This window comes from Anomaloglossus baeobatrachus, chromosome 12 (assembly GCF_048569485.1).
Source record: "Anomaloglossus baeobatrachus isolate aAnoBae1 chromosome 12, aAnoBae1.hap1, whole genome shotgun sequence".
Taxonomy (NCBI): Eukaryota; Metazoa; Chordata; class Amphibia; order Anura; family Aromobatidae; genus Anomaloglossus; species Anomaloglossus baeobatrachus.
Window position 1 is genome coordinate 96,705,598 of NC_134364.1, and position 19,537 is coordinate 96,725,134.

General features: G+C 54.0%; 1 protein-coding gene across 7 annotated transcripts in view; it reads left to right on the forward strand.

The window, feature by feature from the left end:
* The window catches only part of LOC142257710 (T-lymphocyte surface antigen Ly-9-like), a 93,194-nt gene that overhangs the window by 47,683 nt on the left and 25,974 nt on the right, over positions 1-19,537 (forward strand). For 3 of the 7 annotated variants that reach the window (XM_075329846.1, XM_075329849.1, XM_075329845.1), the window contains exon 2: positions 331-486. The exons of 3 other annotated variants lie outside the window; for them this stretch is intronic. The gene's annotated coding sequence lies outside the window, so the exon portion shown is untranslated. The remainder of the gene's footprint in view (positions 1-330; positions 487-19,537) is intronic. One more of the 7 variants, XM_075329850.1, reaches the window with a different exon arrangement.

Below are 19,537 nucleotides of genomic sequence, written 5' to 3' on the forward strand. Positions count from 1 at the left end.
CGGGGCCAGAATTTCAGTTCCCGATTCGATCCCCAATGCCAATGGCAAAAAAATAGAAGCACAGACGTGAAATTCCCCATAGACTATAATGGGAATGTATTCCATCCGTAAAAAACACGGTATATTTAAAACAGGTGTCGGAATGAGACCTTTCAATTGTTTTCTGCGTGGTGATAATCTGAGCTATATCCCATTGTGCAGCAGTAATAATGCCCATTCTCATTCTTCATACTTGATATATTGCACAACACGCTTCCTCTCTTCACCATTACTCACTTCCCCAAATGGCCACATCAACCGTTAACCGATATATTTTTATTTTTTTTTCAGCTTAACCTGGAGATATTCTCACCTCCCTTCCGACATCTATGGAGTTGCCTCTCTGCAGTTACAACAGCTCCCACTCTTCTGCGAAGGCTTGCTACAAGATGTTAGAGGGATCTGTGGAAATTCCTGACCATTTTTGAGGTCAGACAGTGATGTTGGGTAAGAGGGTTCCCAAACTCTGGTTTGGTTGTTGGATGTGGCTCTGTTCTTCCCACCAAACTCCCCCGACTATGTTGTTATGGACTTGTGCACTGGATAACAGAAAAGGGTCTTCCCCAAACTGTTCACACAACTGTCCTCAGTGTCCTTAAGATTTCCCTTCACTGGATCGAAGAGGTTGAGGCCAATGTGATGCCATGGACTATTCGGGTCATTGTCAGTTGAGTGGTAGCCCTCGAGCTGTGAGGAGCTCTGAGGAAGCTGGGAGTTGTAGCTCCCAGGGGAGACGCAGACTAGGTCGCAGACGGTGGTCTGGACCTAGAGGAGTCGGACCCCCGGTCGCAGGGGATTGAGGCTAGGTGCCTGGAACCCGTCAAGGAGGACAGTCAGCAGCCTGGTCCTATCACCGGTCTGGGACCGAAGGCATGTCGGGTACACGGAGCCTTGGTCGGGGAGAAGCTTCAGGCGACCCGGCAATTAACCTGCGGAGGACAGGGCCTTTATGGACTGTTCTCACCAAGCTCAGAGATCAGGGGCATTAGCGCAATGAGGGGGATAGGGCTTTCCAAGCAAAGCAGCCCACTGAAATCCCAAGCGTCAGCTCCTGAGTGCAAGCTCCTCTGCTACCCATACTAGAGAGCGGGTCCTGGAAAGCTCCAAGCTGATTGGCTACCTGAACACTTTTAAATTCTGTGCACGGAGGCAGGTAAAGGACCACCGGCAGCACTGTAGGGGACGGGACCCAGATGAGCTCCCCTCGAGGGGCAACGGGAGTCAGAGACTTGGTTTACCCTGTTGTCAGCGTCTGCTTCATTGCTGAGTGAGTACCCGACTGACCCCTGCACTGCACCCCCGCATCACCATCCAGAGTCCCGGGACCTACCCCTACCCGTGGAGAGTAACGTCATCTTGCTGCCCCACTCCATCACCCTGGGTACTCCCAATGGCAGCGGCGGTACTCCCAATTACCGTACAGCACAGGTGGCATCACAAACTACACCAATCCCCTGTAAATACCCCCCTTTTCCATTTGAGTGTGGACCCTAGCCCCAGGGTCCATAGACCCTCGAGCCATGAGTAATCACCACACCCGGATCCGAGCGGTTCGGTCCACTGCAGGGGCGGCACACCAACCCCTGAGGAATATGCCCATAGTATTATCCCTCCTCCATTGCAGTAATGCGGGAAACGTCCTCTTGGCATCCATCAAACCCAGTTTCACGGATGTGTCACAGTTGACAGACAGTCCTGTGGTGTCCTGCTGTAGAAGGTCTCAGCCTTTGACTACACAAACTGTGCCCTGGTATCCTGCTCGGTGCATAGGTGCGAAGTCTCTTTAGGGTGGTCAGGGGAGCCAGTGGCCAGCGGAAGGTTTGGTCAAGAGTTACCATCTCCCCCTTCCCCAGTCATGGGTTTCCATTCCCCTCCCTCTTGCCGTGTGCATAAAAGCTGAGTGAGTTTCTGGGATCCAGACAGACTCTTGTATCTTTCATCCACCAACTGACGTTTCTGGATTGTAAGTCATTGGGAAAACAAAAGAATTGTTAAAGGATCTATGGGAAAAGATAGTTGAACTGTATAAAACCGGAAAGGGATACAAAAAGATATCCAAGGAATTGTTAATGCCAGTCAGCAGTGTTCAAACTGTAATTAACAAATAGAAAATCAGGGCTCTGTAAAAACCAAACCACGATCAGGTAGACCAACAAAATTTTGGCCACAATTGCCAGGAAAATTGTTTGAGATGTAAAGAAAAACCCACAAATAAAATCAACTGAAATACAGGTCTCACTGAAAACTATCGGTTTGGATGTTTCAAGATGCACAAAAAGGAGGCACTTGAAGAAAAATGGGCTGCATGGTCGAGTCGCCAGAAGAAAGCCATTACTGTGCAAATGCCACAAAGTATCTCACCTTGTTACGGTTGCTGTGGCTCTGGAGACTATGTCCGGATTTCTTGCTACTGCACATGTGCAAGCGCTGGAGAATAAGTCCTATCTTGGAGCCATTGCACATGTGCGGGTGACATCATCGCTGACACGAGGTCACATGTCTCTGACACCTTCTAAGCTGATTGGCCACTGGTCATGTGCTTGTGACACATGGTCACATGTCTCTGACACCTTCTATGCCAATTGGTCGCTGGTCACGTGCTTGTGACTCTTTGCTCGGTGATAGGCCAGCGTGACGTCATTGCTGTCATTCTGGCAGCGGATTGGCTCTGGTGTCCTCCATCTTGGATGAGGCACAGAGTCTATATAAGACCCTGACGCACGCCGCCCAGAGCTCAGTCCTCTTGGTTCATGCATGAGGGTAGACGCCCTGTGCACGTCCCTCTAGGCATCTCTCTGTCTATGTTAGGTGAGTGCTACCGGCAGGGTAGCGTTCTTATACCTTACAGCTTCGGCTGCAGTCCGTATCCTTACCTCTTAGTGGAGCGGACATAGGCAGGTGCCTGAGGCACATGGTCCGGGTGGGCCTTGTGATTCTACTCGTAGGTGGACGTTGCCGCTAGGGTAACGTTCCTTATACTGCGTCTGGCAGTTGTTCGTATCCTCGCACACTAGGGGAGCGAACAGAGGTAGGAGCTTTGTGCGGCTTATGCTGCTGTTTGTCTCTTTTGCACCACTAGAAGAGCGGACCTAGGCAGGTGCCATATCTAGTGGTTCGTGTCCTCGCACACTAGTGGAGCGAACGCAGGTAGGAGCTTTGTGCGGCTTACGCTGCTGTCCGTCTCTTTTGCACCACTAGAAGAGCGGACCTAGGCAGGTGCCATATCTAGTGGTTCGTGTCCTCGCACACTAGTGGAGCGAACGCAGGTAGGAGCTTTGTGCGGCTTACGCTGCTGTCCGTCTCCTGGCACCACTAGAGGAACGGACCTAGGTAGGTGCCATTTCCCACTCACTGCTTTTGTCTCTGTGATCTTTAACAGAGACCATTCCACACACCCTCCAAGTAAGGGAGGAATTGCTTTATTTTCTAATTATATTCCTCTGTGAGTTTAACAGAGGTATTGCACTCCGCACTTGTGCTATTATTTTTTACAGTGGCACACTTATATACCCCTTATCCTCTGCCATAGTCTGCAGCAGAGTCTTTGCACGGTGGACCCTGACTGTCTGACATTCCTTTAGGTTTTATTATCAGACAGCCCCCCGTAACATTAGGACTGAGCCAAGGGTCTGGCAGTTATGGCAGAATATCAGCAGTTACACCGTTACATACAAGTACTTGAGTCGCGGCTCAAGAGTATAGAGGATAAACCTCAGACCATGGTGACATCTGCACATGATCCTCGACTTGCTCTGCCAAACAGATATTCTGGCGATGCCAGATCATGTCGTGGTTTCATTAGTCAGTGTCAGATACACCTAGAGGTCAACTCTTCTCGCTTCTCTACGGAGAGGTCCAGAGTAGGCTTTATCATCTCCTTACTTCAGGACAAAGCCTTAGAATGGGCGACTCCCTTATGGGAGCGCTCTGATGTGGTTACTCTGAGACATCAAGACTTTCTTGATGCTCTTAAAGCGGTATTCATGGGTCTGCAGGTTACCCATGATGCGGCCCTGAGACTCTTAGATCTATCTCAGGGTTCGTTATCCACTAGTTCTTATGCCATTGCTTTTAGAACTCTGGTGGCAGAACTAGATTGGCCACAGAAGGTGTTGATTCCTATCTTCTGGAGAGGGTTGGCAGGCTATGTCAAGGATGCCCTTGCTACTCGTGAGGTCCCTGCTTCTCTGGAGGACTTGATTACAGTAGCAACGAGGATCGACATACGCCATAGGGAACGTAGACTCGAGGTCTCTTCCTCACGCCCTAAGCATCAGGCTATTCCAGTTGTTGAGGGTCCACTACCATCTTCCTCAGCATCTGAAACATCTCCCACTCCTATGGAGTTAGGTCATACGTCCTCCAGACTACGCAAGTCTGGTCCTCCTATATGTTACGTATGTTGTCAGGCTGGGCACTATGCCAACAAGTGTTCTAGTCGTCAGGGAAACTCCCAGGCCTAGTAACCATTAGAGGGGGGTTACTAGAGACGTCTTCTGCACTCTCTAAGTGTAGTATCCCAAGTCAGCTCTCATTCTCTGAGAATACATGGCCTATTATGGCTTTTGTGGATTCCGGAGCTGACGGGACTTTTGTGTCCTCAGGATTTGTAAAAAGACACAATCTTCCCTCTATCATGTTAGAGGCGCCTATTCCTGTCTGTGTTGTTAATGGGACTATGTTGTCTGACTCCATTACATTGAGGACAGTTCCCTTGCGCCTTTCCCTGCCTCAGGGTCATATAGAGGAGATTTCTTTTCTTGTTTTGCCTGAGGGTATAGACGACGTCCTTCTGGGTCTCCCATGGCTTCGGACTCATGCTCCTCACATTGACTGGGAGTCCGACAGCATTATTAGTTGGGGTTCGAAATGTCAGTCCCGATGTCTTCCCTTACCACCTAAGGTCGTTGCAGTTGCATCAACTGATCTCTCTCCCATACCTACACCCTATTTGGATTTCGCTGACGTGTTCTCCAAACAGGGTGCTGAGGTTCTTCCACCCCATAGGCCGTATGACTGTGCCATAGACCTTATCCCAGGTTCGGTTCCACCTAAGGGCAGGGTTTACCCCCTGTCGATACCTGAGTCGGAGGCCATGTCGACCTATATAAGAGAGAGTTTAGAGAAGGGGTTCATTCGTAAGTCTGTCTCTCCCGCGGGAGCTGGGTTTTTCTTTGTTCGGAAGAAAGTGGGTGATTTGCGTCCCTGCATAGATTACAGGGGTCTCAACGCAATCACAATAAAGAACAAATACCCGTTACCTTTAATTTCGGAGCTCTTTGACAGACTGAGGGGAGCTCAGGTTTTTACGAAGTTGGATCTGCGGGGTGCGTATAACTTGGTACGAATTCGAGAGGGTGACAAATGGAAGACCGCTTTTAACACCCGAGACGGTCACTATGAATACCTCGTCATGCCTTTTGGTTTATGTAATGCACCCGTAGTATTTCAGGACTTCGTAAACAATGTGTTCAGGGATTTACTGTTATCCTCCGTCGTGGTGTATCTGGACGACATCCTGATTTTTTCTCCTGATCTGGAGACTCATCGTCAGGATGTCGTTCGTGTCCTTTCCCGTTTATGGGGAGCACTCTTTGTTTGCTAAACTCGAAAAATGTGTATTTGAGCAGTCATCCTTGCCTTTTTTGGGCTACATTATCTCACAAGAGGGTCTGGCCATGGATCCTGCGAAGCTCTCTGCTGTCCTGGAATGGTCCGAACCTCATTCCTTGAAGGCGGTGCAACGCTTCTTAGGATTCATAAATTATTACAGGCAGTTCATACCCTATTTCTCTACTTTGGTGGCCCCTTTGGTGGCCTTGACTAAGAAAGGTGCTAATCCAAAAGTCTGGTCTACTGAGACATCCCAGGCTTTTGAGGCAGTAAAAAGACACTTTTCAACTGCTCCCGTTCTTCAAAGACCCGATGAGAATAAGCCCTTCCTCTTGGAGGTTGATGCCTCTTCAGTGGGTGCTGGTGCGGTCTTGTATCAAAAGAATGGTGCAGGTAGAAAAAGGCCGTGTTTCTTCTTTGCTAAAACCTTTTCACCGGCAGAGAGAAACTATACCATTGGGGATAGGGAACTGCTCGCCCTGAGATTAGCCTTGGAGGAGTGGCGTCACTTGCTGGAAGGAGCGAACCATCCTTTCCAGGTCTATACAGACCATAAGAATCTGACGTACTTACAAACCTCTCAGCGTCTGAATCCTCGCCAAGCCCGCTGGTCCTTGTTTTTCTCCCGCTTTCACTTCTCCATCAACTATCTGTCTGGGAGTAAGAATAACAAGGCAGATGCTCTGTCTCGCTCTATGGTTTCTACCCAGGAAGAGATTGACGAACCTCGTATTATCCTTCCCTCCAGGGTTTTTCATACGCTCTCCCCTGTGACGTTAGACCAAATCCCACCGGGCAAGACCTTTGTGCCACCTGATCGACAAAATGATATACTGTCGTGGGCCCACACCTCAAAGGTGGGTGGGCATTTTGGTATTAGGCGGACACGAGAGTTACTGGAGAGGTGGTATTGGTGGCCACACTTAGCCAGCCACGTCAAGAGATATGTCGGTTCCTGCTACTCGTGTGCTCGCAACCGTCCATTACGGCAGAGACCGGCTGGGCTCTTGCATCCTTTACCAGTGCCAGATAGACCATGGGAGGTGGTAGGCATGGACTTTTTGGGTGATCTTCCGTGTTCACAGGGACATAGATTTGTGTGGGTCATTACGGACCATTTCTCCTGGAGGGTTCATCTCGTACCGTTATCGAGAATCCCGTCTTCCAGGGTACTAGCCAAACTATTCCTCAAGCATGTCTTTAGGCTTCACGGGATGCCAGATCGTATCATTTGTGATAGAGGCCCGCAATTTGCTTCCCGTTTCTGGCGAGATCTTTGTAGCCTTCTGCAAATTGAGTTGAATCTCTCTTCGGCATACCATCCGGAGACCAATGGTTTGGTTGAGCATACCAATCAAGCCATGATTATATACCTTCGACACTTTGTTGCTGAGAACCACGATAACTGGTCCTCCCTCCTACCCTGGGCAGAATTTGCCCTTAACAATTCGCTGGCTGAGGCCACTGGGCAGACACCATTCGTACTCAATAATGGGCAACACCCTAGGGTACCGGTACCGTTTCCCGCTGCTGCACCTTCTCCTCTTGTGACCGACTGGGCAACTAATGCCAGAGAGGTTTGGGATCGGACTCAAGAGTCGATCCAAGCAGCTAAGGACCGTATGAAGACGGTGTCCGATTGGTTTCGTCGCCCGGCTCCTGTCTTTTCTCCAGGGGATTTTGTGTGGCTCTCTGCAAAACACGTGAAACTTAGAGTGAGCTGTCAAATTTGCTCCTCGCTTCCTGGGTCCTTATGAGGTTCTTCGACAGGTAAATCCTGTAGTCTACCAATTGAAGTTACCCGTCCATCTTAGGATCCATGACAAATTCCATGTTTCACTGCTAAAGCCGGCTATTTTACCTCACGCTCGTGAAGTGCACTCTCCTGCCTCTGATTCCTCTCGCTCCAGCTATGAGGTATGAGCCATAGTTGGTTCTAAGATGGTTAGAGGGCGCAGGTTCTTCTTGATAGATTGGGAGGGCTATGGCCCGGAACATCGCTCTTCGGAGCCTGAGGAGGCTGTCCATGCTCCCGACTTAGTTGCCGATTACCTGCGTCGCCGGGAGGGGGGTCCTTGAGGGGGAGGTACTGTTACGGTTGCTGTGGCTCTGGAGACTATGTCCGGATTTCTTGCTACTGCACATGTGCAAGCGCTGGAGAATAAGTCCTATCTTGGAGCCATTGCACATGTGCGGGTGACATCATCGCTGACACGAGGTCACATGTCTCTGACACCTTCTAAGCTGATTGGCCACTGGTCATGTGCTTGTGACACGTGATCACATGTCTCTGACACCTTCTATGCCGATTGGTCGCTGGTCACGTGCTTGTGACGCTTTGCTCGGTGATAGGCCAGCGTGACGTCATTGCTGTCATTCTGGCAGCGGATTGGCTCTAGTGTCCTCCATCTTGGATGAGGCACAGAGTCTATATAAGACCCTGACGCACGCCACCCGGCGCTCAGTCCTCTTGGTTCATGCATGTGTCGCGGGCGGGGAGGAGGGTGTCAGCACACTACGCTCACCCCCTCCTGCTCGGGTCCGGCGGTCGCTGCTCAGTGGTGGCTCGAGCGGTGGGCCGAATCCCGGGGGTTTCTCGAGCGGCACTCCTCGCCCGTGAGTGAAAGGGGGTTGTTGGGTGTGGGGATTGTTTATTGTCCGTGACGCCACCCACGGTTGTGGTGATTTCACCACCGCTGCTCTATACGGGGGTCCCGGGGATGGTGATGCGGAGCAGCCAGGTGTTGTGTTGCCCCTCCGTGGGTAGGGGTTGGTGATCCCGGGGCCCGGTGATGGCTTGGGAGGTGCAGGGCCTGGTGGGCGCAGGGACGCGGGGGCAGCGCTGTGCCTTGCGGCACTGTGGTACTCACTCAGCCTGAGACGTTGACACAGTTTTTACGGTAAACCAAACGGCTGGTAAGACGGTCCCACGGACGGCTGCAATTGCTCTCCCAGTAGGTGACGGTGATGTCCCTCTTCCTTGCACCTTTGTGTACTTGATGGTTGCGATGGGTCCCCACCGGTAACCCGCTCCCCGGCTTCAAGCTGGGTCGGAGGAGCTCTACTCTTTGCCTGCAGGCGCTGGCCCTCAGAAACTGGTGCCCTGGCGGTGGCGGTGTCTCTGTTGTACAGGTTGGGCTGTTGCCTTCACTCGGGTCTTGGTTGTTGGGGGATCTACGTCCCCTTCACTGACGGATTCGGCAAATTACGGCGACTCCAAGCCTTGCCGGGGTCCGAGAGGCCCCTGCCCTGGTGCTGACTGTCCTTCGGAACACTGCTCCAGACCACCGGGCACACAGCCTACGGGGTCCTTCCAGGAACTTCCAAACGGTCCCCCTCCAGACAGTCACCGCCGTTGCTGACCTTGCTGACCTGCCCTGCACTTAGCTGGACTCTTCAGGCTTTGCACACTCTTTCTGTTCTGTCGCCACTCTTGCTTTCCTCCTTTACTACTTTTCTTCCTTCACTTTCACTTAGCTGTTTACTCCTTCACTCCCCTAGCTTATCTGCCTGGTTTCTCCCGCCTCCAGAGCTGTGATCTCCTCGGTGGGCGGAGCCAACCGCCTGGCCCACCCCCTGGTGTGAATCATCAGCCTCTGGAGGAAGGCAACAAGGATTTTTGGTTAGCTTAGATGTTCCTACCTGGGATGTTGTCACGCTCCCCGGGTCCTGGGCTCCCCTCCCCGGGTCTTCTGCTCCGCTCCCCGGGTCCTCAGCCCCGCTCCCCGGCTCACCTGCCACGCTCCCCGGGTCCTTGGCTCCGGTGCCCGTCCTCCCCAGGCCTCCTGGTCTCCGATCGCGGCGTCCGACGGCTTCCCAGGCCCTGGCCGGCTCCCCTGCGTCCTCTTCTCAGCCTCCTTCCCTGGCTTCTGGCACCCGGGCTGCGCGCATGCGCATTAGGGCGCGCGCGCGGTCACTGACCCTTTCTTAAAGGGCCAGCGTCCATTAACAGGAAATGAGGCTAAACAGGTACAGGGTATTAAGGGGTGTATTGTCCAAGAGGGCGGGGCCTGATCTTCGTGTTTTCCAAGCTAGGAGTCAGGTCTCCTGGTATCTTCTTGCCATACTCACGTATCTCTCTTCTAGAGCTGATCCTGCCTCGCCATCCGGTCCTGCTGAATCCCGAACCCCGCACGCTGTCCGTCTGCCATCTGACAGTCCGTACCATCTCGGATCCCTGCGGTGACCCGTCATCTCGCTCCAAAGGTTCCGGACCCCGCCTGACATCACCTCGGCTTCCGAACCTGAGCTACGTCACCCGGACTACCATCTGTGACTCCGTGGTCCCAGGGACTTCTTCATTACACTCACTGGCACGGACTGTTCTACTGCCCATAGTGCTTCAGCTACCGGACTCCTTACCACCATCTTAGAGTTCGGCCCAGTGGATCCACCTCCTGGGTCTGCCCGACCGCCTGGCCCTGACAGTAAGATCAGGCCATGGATCCCGCTGCAGCACTAGCAGCCTTGCAAGAGGAACTCCAACGCCAGCGTGAAGTTCAGACCCGCATGCTGAACTTTATGACTTCCGTGGACACCCGCCTGACCACGCTACAAGCGGCAGTCACGTCTTCGACATCCCAAGCCGCCACTAGTCAAGCCACATCCCCCGCTCCCGTGGCTGCTTCTTCGGATGCTTCCAGACTGCGTTTGGCCTCACCACCCCGGTACGCCGGAGATCCCAAGTCCTGCAGGGGGTTTATAAACCAATGCTCCCTCCATTTCACGCAGCTGCCACATCTGTTTGCCTCCGACCAAGCCAAGGTCGCCTTCATCATGTCTCACCTGGAGGGCGAGGCACTGGCGTGGATGAATCCGTTGTGGGAGAAGGAGGACCCTATGACCAAGGATCTTCAAGAGTTCCTGCAGGCCTTTCGCAGCACCTTTGACGAGCCGGGACGCGCCTCTGCGTCTGCTTCATCCCTCCTCCGCTTACGTCAAGGAACACTGACGGTGGGCCAATACGCCATCCGTTTCCGCACTTTGGCTTCAGAACTCGGGTGGAATAATGAGGCCCTAACAGCCGCCTTCTGGGAAGGACTCTCGAGTCGCATCAAAGATGAGTTGGCGGGTCGTGACGTGCCCTCCACCCTAGATGCCCTGATTGCCCTAGCAACTCGAGTGGACATTCGTTTTCAGGAGCGCTCCAAAGAGCTGTCTCGTGAGAGACGTCCGGTACGGCATTCCTCTCCTCCACGGAAGCCCTCCGTATCTCAGTCATCAACAGCTGGGATTCCCGTCCACGAGCCCATGCAGATCGACCGAGTACGACAGTCTGAACAACGTCGAGCAGAGCGGCTCGCCAAGGGTCTCTGCTTTTACTGCGGAGAGGACACACACCTCCTGCGTTCCTGTCCGGAAAGGCCGGGAAACTCCAAAGCCTAGGGTTGGTAGGAGAGGCCACCCTAGGTGCTGGGACTCTCTCAGACCCGGTTATGTGGACTGTGCAAGTGTCAACGGGAGAGACGCGCTTCACGGCTGAGGCATACCTCGACTCGGGAGCAGCAGGCAATTTCATCCAGCAGGCCACGGTGGACAAGTACCAGCTGCCTGTTACTCCACTCGAGAAGCCCCTAGTGATTGCCTCTGTGGATGGGAGACCCCTCTCTGATACCATCTCCTGGGTCACCAGTCCGGTCGAACTGCGTATCGGTGCCCTGCACACCGAGAACATCGCTCTCTACGTCCTCCCACACATGTCCCACCAGATCCTGCTGGGACTTCCCTGGTTGCGGACACACGAACCATCAGTCAGCTGGGGTACTGGCGAAATCACCCGATGGGGTCCTGCTTGTCATGAGAAGTGTCTGAAGTCCATACAACCCATCCGACGACCTCCGGTTCCAGAGAACCTGCCGGAACTGCCCTCGGCCTATTGGTCCTTCGCAGACGTCTTTGACAAGAAGGAGTCTGAGGTACTTCCGCCACACCGTCCCTACGATTGTGCCATCGACCTGCTCCCAGGAACAACACCGCCTCGAGGACGGATATATCCGTTGTCTCCAGCCGAAACCAGGGCCATGTCCACCTACATCACAGAAAGCCTGGCAAAGGGATTCATCCGGAGATCCTCCTCTCCTGCGGGAGCAGGCTTCTTCTTCGTTAAGAAGAAAGAGGGTGACCTACGCCCATGCATCGACTACCGGGGTCTGAATCAGATCACCGTCAAAAACAAGTACCCTCTGCCGCTCATCCCCGAATTGTTCGACCGGCTCAGAGGAGCCCGTGTGTTCACCAAGCTGGATCTTCGGGGTGCCTACAACCTAGTTCGTATCCGCTCTGGGGACGAATGGAAGACCGCGTTTAATACTCGCGATGGGCATTATGAATACTGCGTGATGCCCTTCGGCCTGTGTAACGCACCAGCAGTCTTCCAAGAATTGGTGAACGACATATTCCGGGACCTCCTCTACATCTGTGTAGTAGTTTATCTGGATGACATCCTTATCTTCTCTCCGGACCTCCAGACCCACAGAGAGAACGTACAGCTGGTTTTACAAAGACTGAGAGAGAATCGTCTCTACGCCAAATATGAGAAGTGTGTCTTTGAGCAGTCTTCTCTCCCTTTCCTGGGATACATCATCTCGGGCACTGGACTGCAGATGGATCCAAAGAAGGTCTCCTCCATACTCAACTGGCCTCCCCCTTCTGGACTGAAGGCAATCCAACGGTTCCTGGGATTCGCCAACTACTACCGCCAGTTTATCCCTCACTTCTCTGCCCTGACTGCTCCTCTCTCCGCTTTGACCAAAAAGGAGGCTAATCCAAAGGACTGGTCACCTGCGGCCGACGCCGCGTTTTGCTCACTGAAGCGAGCATTTGCCTCCGCTCCTGTACTCCACCGTCCGGAGTTAAACCGCCAGTTCACCTTGGAGGTGGATGCCTCCTCCTCGGGAGCCGGAGCAGTGCTCATGCAGAAGTCCTCCTCCGGCAAGATGGTGACGTGCGGTTTCTTCTCCAAGAGCTTCTCAGCGCCGGAACGTAATTACACCATCGGTGACCGAGAACTATTGGCGGTCAAACTGGCTCTGGAGGAGTGGCGCTACCTCCTGGAAGGAGCAGTGTACCCCGTGATTATCTACACGGACCACAAGAACCTGGAATACCTGCGGTCCGCTCAGCGACTGAACCCACGGCAAGCCAGGTGGTCCCTATTCTTTGCCAGGTTTGACTTCCAGCTCCATTTCCGACCCGCGGACAAGAACGTACGCGCTGATGCCTTGTCTAGGTCTTTCATGCCCATGGAGCAGGAGGAAGAGACTACCCAACCCATCATCTCTCCTAGCAAGATCATTTCGGTGGCCCCTGTCACCCTGGCCCAGATACCGCCCGGAAAGACCTATGTCTCTGAGACTGACAGGCAAAAAGTGTTACACTGGGGTCATGCCTCAAAAACAGCCGGTCATGCAGGCCAGAAGAGGACATGGGGTGCGATTGTACGCCATTACTGGTGGCCATCCCTTCGCACGGACGTCGCTGCTTTCGTCTCTGCTTGCTCCTCTTGTGCCAGGAACAAGACGCCCAAACACCTGCCCTATGGCCGTCTTCTGCCTCTGCCTATACCCTCAGTTCCGTGGCAACACATAGCGATGGATTTTATTACGGACTTGCCATTATCCTCTGGACACACAGTCATATGGGTCGTGGTGGACCGGTTCTCCAAAATGGCTCACTTCATCCCCATGGCTGGACTGCCCTCTGCTCAGGAACTCGCGGAAGCCTATATCCATCACATCTTCCGCTTGCATGGCTTTCCATCCCACATCGTGTCCGACAGAGGAACTCAGTTCACCTCCCGCTTCTGGAGGGCGCTCTGCAAACATCTGGGAGTAACTCTGGACTTTTCTTCCGCATACCATCCTCAGTCTAATGGCCAAGTGGAGAGGGTCAATCAAATCTTGACATCCTTCTTACGTCACTACGTCAACGCCCATCATGACGACTGGTCCACGCTTCTGCCTTGGGCTGAATTCTCACATAACCACCACATCAGTGAGTCGTCCTCCAAATCTCCATTCCATGTCGTTTACGGACTTCAGCCCTCCGTTCCATTGCCTATATCCCCTTCTTCGGATGTCCCTGCGGCTGATACTGTAGCCCGTGACTTCGCTACCATTTGGGACTCTGTCAAGGCGTCCCTTGGACGCGCTTCCCAGCGGATGAAGAAACACGCTGACAAGAGGCGTCTGGACCCTCCGTGTTTCTCTCCTGGTGACCTGGTCTGGCTTGCTTCCCAGTACATCCGATTGAAGATACCTTCCTACAAGCTGGGCCCTCGCTACATCGGGCCGTTTAAGGTCCTCTGCAAGATCAATGAGGTCTCCTACAAGCTACAGCTCCCGGCCACGATGAGGATACCCAACTCATTCCACGTCTCCCTGCTCAAGCCGGTTGTCTTTGGTCCCTTCTCCGCTGCTGCCAGTCCGGCTCCTCCACCTATTGCCGATGACGACATCTATGCGGTAAGGGATATCGTGGCCATGAAGACTGTTCGAGGCCGACAGTTCTTCCTGGTGGACTGGGAGGGGTATGGTCCTGAGGATAGGTCCTGGGAGCCCAGGGAGAACGTGGGCACTCCTCTGATCCGTGCCTTCATGTCCCGGTTGCGGGGAGGGGGGCGTGGGGGGGGGGTACTGTCACGCTCCCCGGGTCCTGGGCTCCCCTCCCCGGGTCTTCTGCTCCGCTCCCCGGGTCCTCAGCCCCGCTCCCCGGCTCACCTGCCACGCTCCCCGGGTCCTTGGCTCCGGTGCCCGTCCTCCCCAGGCCTCCTGGTCTCCGATCGCGGCGTCCGACGGCTTCCCAGGCCCTGGCCGGCTCCCCTGCGTCCTCTTCTCAGCCTCCTTCCCTGGCTTCTGGCACCCGGGCTGCGCGCATGCGCATTAGGGCGCGCGCGCGGTCACTGACCCTTTCTTAAAGGGCCAGCGTCCATTAACAGGAAATGAGGCTAAACAGGTACAGGGTATTAAGGGGTGTATTGTCCAAGAGGGCGGGGCCTGATCTTCGTGTTTTCCAAGCTAGGAGTCAGGTCTCCTGGTATCTTCTTGCCATACTCACGTATCTCTCTTCTAGAGCTGATCCTGCCTCGCCATCCGGTCCTGCTGAATCCCGAACCCCGCACGCTGTCCGTCTGCCATCTGACAGTCCGTACCATCTCGGATCCCTGCGGTGACCCGTCATCTCGCTCCAAAGGTTCCGGACCCCGCCTGACATCACCTCGGCTTCCGAACCTGAGCTACGTCACCCGGACTACCATCTGTGACTCCGTGGTCCCAGGGACTTCTTCATTACACTCACTGGCACGGACTGTTCTACTGCCCATAGTGCTTCAGCTACCGGACTCCTTACCACCATCTTAGAGTTCGGCCCAGTGGATCCACCTCCTGGGTCTGCCCGACCGCCTGGCCCTGACAGATGTAGGGAGTGGTGGTGTGTGACCTGTGTCCCCTGGCTTGCCCAGGGCGACACATTCCCCCTTAGCAAAATGCAGACCGTCCGCGGGCTACCGTCCAACACCGGATTTATTTTTCTGTAAAAGATAACATAATAATCAACATATTTACATTTTTAATAACTCTTCCCAAACGGGAGGCACATTTCTTTAACGTTGCAACGGTTTACGGTTACGGTTTCCGCTCTCTCCCACCCAAGTAACCTGGCCCTGATGCTGCCCCTAAAGCCCAGGCAGCACCCCTTGACCCACAGTCCAGCACACGGTACCCGAGCGGGATCTGTCCTTCCCTCCAGAGGGTAGCCACCGGTTCCTTTGGTGGCTGGGCCCCAGCCTGCTCTGCTGAGGGCCCTCCCTCCAACCTGCCTCTCCGGAGGCGGCATTGCGGAAAACGGTAACTGCAAACAACGTATTTACAAGCCACTTAACGTTTGTGGGTGCCCTGCAAGTTCACGGGCTTGTCCATGGATAGTTCCCATGCAAAATAACTTTTTAAACTGTCCCCATGGGGACAACGGTGCCGGCTCCAGCCGGTTCAATCAAACAGAAAATCAGGTAACTTCTTCGGTAATTTCACTTATCATTCTCTTTTAAACAAACAAGCTGTTGGTCCCAACGGGGACGGTGCTACGGGCATCCGCTGCCCTACTCGATGTCTTCATCCTCCTCACCCGGTTTGGAGTGGAAGGACACGGGCACCAGCCCCTCCAGTGCGTAGCAAGCACGGCGTGGAAGGGCCGCCCGATACCCGTTGCCTCCGGTTCGGGGAACATAAGTGGCCTCCATGCCAGGCAGAGCAACGACCCCCTCCTCTTCTTCTGACACAGGCCCGGTGTCAGGCCCGGAGTCGCTATCTTCTGCCCCCGCCGCAGTTACAGAGGGGTGTACATCCGACGGGCCAGGTGCGGTGCAGCGCGCGAGCGAACAGGACGGAGGTAACACAGGAGCCAGGGGTAGACCGGGTCCCTCAGCCGCAGCGACCGGTCCCTCGGGGACACAGGGGCGTGGGTCATTCTCCAGCTCCTCCATCACGGCCTCCACTCCATACACTCGCGCCACAGCAACTAGGGCCTCCACCTCCGCGGCCCACTGCTCCATCAGCCCGCCGATCCGACTCTGATAGCGACGGCAGATTCCCGCCGCCCGGGCTCTCAACCATGCTGCTGTTCCAGACACCGGCTCGGTAGTCCCTGCAGAACTAGGTGGGGCGGACATCTCGGCAGTTGTGCTTTCCAGGAACCCAGTAGGTCTGCAGAGTCCTGGCGTCCCTGCTTTTATAGCTGCAACTACATGCGTCCAGCCGCCATCGCGTCCCCCTTAGCTCTTTCCGGCCCCTCCTCTCTCAGGGCGGGGTTTTGGCCTTCGCGCCTCTACTGCTCGAGAAGACGCTCGAGCGGGAACTTTTCGCGCCAAAGATGGCGGCTTCTGAAATTTTTCTGCCGGATACCTCCGGCGGTAACAAGGCGCACCTCTACCAAACGGCAGAGCGGTAAGATCCTGTTCGTGACGCCAAGTTGTCGCGGGCGGGGAGGAGGGTGTCAGCACACTACGCTCACCCCTTCTGCTCGGGTCCGGCGGCTGCTGCTCAGTGGTGGCTCGAGCGGTGGGCCGGATCCCGGGGGTTTCTCGAGCGGCACTCCTCGCCCGTGAGTGAAAGGGGGTTGTTGGGTGTGGGGATTGTTTATTGTCCGTGACGCCACCCACGGTTGTGGTGATTTCACCACCGCTGCTCTATACGGGGATCCCGGGGATGGTGATGCGTAGCAGCCAGGTGTTGTGTTGCCCCTCCGTGGGTAGGGGTTGGTGATCCCGGGGCCCCGGTGATGGCTTGGGAGGTGCAGGGCCTGGTGGGCGCAGGGACGCGGGGGGCAGCGCTGTGCCTTGCGGCACTGTGGTACTCACTCAGCCTGAGACGTTGACACAGTTTTTACGGTAAACCAAACGGCTGGTAAGACGGTCCCACGGACGGCTGCAATTGCTCTCCCAGTAGGTGACGGTGATGTCCCTCTTCCTTGCACCTTTGTGTACTTGATGGTTGCGATGGGTCCCCACCGGTAACCCGCTCCCCGGCTTCAAGCTGGGCCGGAGGAGCTCTACTCTTTGCCCGCAGGCGCTGGCCCTCAGAAACTGGTGCCCTGGCGGTGGCGGTGTCTCTGTTGTACAGGTTGGGCTGTTGCCTTCACTCGGGTCTTGGTTGTTGGGGGATCTACGTCCCCTTCACTGACGGATTCGGCAAATTACGGCGACTCCAAGCCTTGCCGGGGTCCGAGAGGCCCCTGCCCTGGTGCTGACTGTCCTTCGGAACACTGCTCCAGACCACCGGGCACACAGCCTACGGGGTCCTTCCAGGAACTTCCAAACGGTCCCCCTCCAGACAGTCACCGCTGTTGCTGACCTTGCTGACCTGCCCTGCACTTAGCTGGACTCTTCAGGCTTTGCACACTCTTTCTATTCTGTCGCCACTCTTGCTTTCCTCCTTTACTACTTTTCTTCCTTCACTTTCACTTAGCTGTTTACTCCTTCACTCCCCTAGCTTATCTGCCTGGTTTCTCCCGCCTCCAGAGCTGTGATCTCCTCGGTGGGCGGAGCCAACCGCCTGGCCCACCCCCTGGTGTGAATCATCAGCCTCTGGAGGAAGGCAACAAGGATTTTTGGTTAGCTTAGATGTTCCTACCTGGGATGTAGGGTGTGGTGGTGTGTGACCTGTGTCCCCTGGCTTGCCCAGGGCGACACACATGATGGTAGACGCCCTGTGCACGTCCCTCTAGGCATCTCTCTGTCTATGTTAGGTGAGCGCTACCGGCAGGGTAGCGTTCTTATACCTTACAGCTTCGGCTGCAGTCCGTATTCTTACCTCTTAGTGGAGCGGACATAGGCAGGTGCCTGAGGCACATGGTCCGGCTGGGCCTTGTGATTCTACTCGTAGGTGGACGTTGCCGCTAGGGTAACGTTCCTTATACTGCGTCTGGCAGTTGTTCGTATCCTCGCACACTAGGGGAGCGAACAGAGGTAGGAGCTTTGTGCGGCTTATGCTGCTGTCCGTCTCTTTTGCACCACTAGAAGAGCGGACCTAGGCAGGTGCCATATCTAGTGGTTCGTGTCCTCGCACACTAGTGGAGCGAACGCAGGTAGGAGCTTTGTGCGGCTTACGCTGCTGTCCGTCTCTTTTGCACCACTAGAAGAGCGGACGTAGGCAGGTGCCATATCTAGTGGTTCATGTCCTCGCACACTAGTGGAGCGAACGCAGGTAGGAGCTTTGTGCGGCTTACGCTGCTGTCCGTCTCCTGGCACCACTAGAGGAACGGACCTAGGTAGGTGCCATTTCCCACTCACTGCTTTTGTCTCTGTGATCTTTAACAGAGACCATTCCACACACCCTCTAAGTAAGGGAGGAATTGCTTTATTTTCTAATTATATTCCTCTGTGAGTTTAACAGAGGTATTGCACTCTGCACTTGTGCTATTATTATTTACAGTGGCACACTTATATACCCCTTATCCTCTGCCATAGTCTGCAGCAGAGTCTTTGCACGGTGGACCCTGACTGTCTGACATTCCTTTAGGTTTTATTATCAGACAGCCCCCCGTAACACACCTACAATACACCAAACAGCACAGAGACAAGCCTCCAAACTTCAGGAACAAGGTAATTTGGAGTGATGAGACCAAAATTGAACTTTTTTGCCACAACCATAAACGTTACATTTGGAGAGGTGTCAACAAGGCTTATGATGAAATGAACACCATTCCTACTGTAAAGCATGGATGTGGCTCGCTGATAATGGAATGTGTGAGCTACAAAGGCACAGCAAACTTGGCAAAGTTGAAGGAAAGATGAATGCAGTACGTTATCAGCAAATACTAGAGGCAAATTTGCACACATCAGCCCGGAAGCTGCTCATGAGATGTACTTGGACATTCCAACATGACAACGATCCAAAACACAAGGCCAAGTCGACCTGTCATTGGCTACAGCAGAACAAAGTGAAGGTTCTGGAGTTGCCATCTCAGTCTCCTGACCTCAATATCATTGAACCACTCTGGGGAGAACTCAAGCGCGCAGTTCATGCGAGAAAGCCCAGGAATTTACAGGAACTGGAGGCTTTTTGCCAAGAAGAATGGGCAGCTTTACCATCTGAGAAAATAAAGAGCCTCATCGACAACTACCACAAAAGACTTCAAGCTGCCACTGATGTTAGAAGGGGCAATCCACGGTATTAAGGACTGGGGTATGTGAACTGATCAGGATCATTTGGATGTTTTTGGTTTTCATTATGATTTAAAAAATAGAAAACACAGTAGTTTGACAATAAATGGCTTCACCCAGGCACTAACCATGAGTGGAAAAAAGATTTTGTGTTATCATCATTCATATTCTCTGAAAAAAAGGCCAAGAAAGCAACAAATCTGCCGGGGTATGTAAACGTTTGAGTACAAC